This window comes from Cherax quadricarinatus, chromosome 68 (assembly GCF_038502225.1).
Source record: "Cherax quadricarinatus isolate ZL_2023a chromosome 68, ASM3850222v1, whole genome shotgun sequence".
NCBI classification, from domain to species: Eukaryota; Metazoa; Arthropoda; class Malacostraca; order Decapoda; family Parastacidae; genus Cherax; species Cherax quadricarinatus.
The window spans coordinates 14497282-14499781 of NC_091359.1; the positions used below are offsets into that span (position 1 = coordinate 14497282).

The following is a 2500-nucleotide window of genomic DNA, read 5'->3' on the forward strand; positions in this document are numbered from 1 at the left end:
TAAGAGAGAGGGCCCATGGATAAGAGAGAGGGACCCTGGATAAGAGAGGGCCCCTGGATAAGAGAGAGGGCCCCTGGATAAGAGAGAGGGCCCCTGGATAAGAGAGAGGGCCCCTGGATAAGAGAGAGGGCCCCTGGATAAGAGAGAGGGCCTCTGGATAAGAGAGAGGGCCCCTGCATAAGAGAGAGGGCCCCTGGATAAGAGAGAGGGCCCCTGGATAAGAGAGAGGGGCCCCTGGATAAGAGAGAGGGCCCCTGGATAAGAGAGAGGGCCCCTGGATAAGAGAGAGGGACCCTGGATAAGAGAGGGCCCCTGGATAAGAGAGAGGGCCCCTGGATAAGAGAGAGGGACCCTGGATAAGAGAGGGCCCCTGGATAAGAGAGAGGGCCCCTGGATAAGAGAGAGTGCCCCTGGATAAGAGAGAGGGCCCCTGGATAAGAGAGAGGGCCCCTGGATAAGAGAGAGGGCCCCTGGATAAGAGAGAGGGCCCCTGGATAAGAGAGAGGGACCCTGGATAAGAGAGGGCCCCTGGATAAGAGAGAGGGCCCCTGGATAAGAGAGAGGGACCCTGGATAAGAGAGGGCCCCTGGATAAGAGAGAGGGCCCCTGGATAAAAGAGAGGGCCCCTGGATAAGAGAGAGGGCCCCTGGATAAGAGAGAGTGCCCCTGGATAGCCTCAGATATCGTGTAGTTGTTCACACCTAGGATAGTCTGGTAGTTTTATAGATGTTAATGTTAAGGTTTAATTATTTATTAATGATAAGCTTTTTGTACTTAATAATTTTAAAGAAGAACTTTAATGAACTGTACTTAGGAACTTTATTGTGGAACTTAAGTAAGAAACTTTAATGAACTGTACTTAGGAACTTTATTGTGGAACTTAAGTAAGAAACTTTAATGAACTGTACTTAGGAACTTTATTGTGGAACTTAAGTAAGAAACTTTAATGAACTGTACTTAGGAACTTTAATGAATGACACTCACCACTACCTCCATCATCAACCACTGCACCACCTCACTTGACACAGTCACCACTACCTCCATCATCAACCACTGCACCACCTCACTTGACACAGTCATCACTACCTCCATCATCAACCACTGCACCACCTCACTTGACACAGTCACCACTACCTCCATCATCAACCACTGCACCACCTCACTTGACACAGTCACCACTACCTCCATCATCAACCACTGCACCACCTCACTTGACACAGTCACCACTACCTCCATCATCAACCACTGCACCACCTCACTTGACACAGGTCACCACTACCTCCATCATCAACCACTGCACCACCTCACTTGACACAGTCACCACTACCTCCATCATCAACCACTGCACCACCTCACTTGACACAGGTCACCACTACCTCCATCATCAACCACTGCACCACCTCACTTGACACAGTCACCACTACCTCCATCATCAACCACTGCACCACCTCACTTGACACAGTCACCACTACCTCCATCATCAACCACTGCACCACCTCACTTGACACAGGTCACCACTACCTCCATCATCAACCACTGCACCACCTCACTTGACACAGTCACCACTACCTCCATCATCAACCACTGCACCACCTCACTTGACACAGTCACCACTACCTCCATCATCAACCACTGCACCACATCACTTGACACAGTCATCACTACCTCCATCATCAACCACTGCACCACCTCACTTGACACACTCACCACTACCTCCATCATCAACCACTGCACCACCTCACTTGACACAGTCACCACTACCTCCATCATCAACCACTGCACCACCTCACTTGACACACTCACCACTACCTCCATCATCAACCACTGCACCACCTCACTTGACACAGTCATCACTACCTCCATCATCAACCACTGCACCACCTCACTTGACACAGTCACCACTACCTCCATCATCAACCACTGCACCACCTCACTTGACACAGTCACCACTACCTCCATCATCAACCACTGCACCACCTCACTTGACACAGTCACCACTACCTCCATCATCAACCACTGCACCACCTCACTTGACACAGTCACCACTACCTCCATCATCAACCACTGCACCACCTCACTTGACACAGGTCACCACTACCTCCATCATCAACCACTGCACCACCTCACTTGACACAGTCACCACTACCTCCATCATCAACCACTGCACCACCTCACTTGACACAGTCACCACTACCTCCATCATCAACCACTGCACCACCTCACTTGACACAGTCATCACTACCTCCATCATCAACCACTGCACCACCTCACTTGACACAGTCACCACTACCTCCATCATCAACCACTGCACCACCTCACTTGACACAGTCATCACTACCTCCATCATCAACCACTGCACCACCTCACTTGACACAGTCACCACTACCTCCATCATCAACCACTGCACCACCTCACTTGACACAGGTCACCACTACCTCCATCATCAACCACTGCACCACCTCACTTGACACAGTCACCACTACATCATCAACCACTGCAC

At 50.7% G+C, this 2500-nt stretch overlaps 1 protein-coding gene across 1 annotated transcript in view; it reads left to right on the plus strand.

The window, feature by feature from the left end:
• Positions 1–2500, plus strand: part of LOC138854747 (uncharacterized) — a 7004-nt gene that overhangs the window by 2389 nt on the left and 2115 nt on the right. The window lies entirely within an intron of this gene.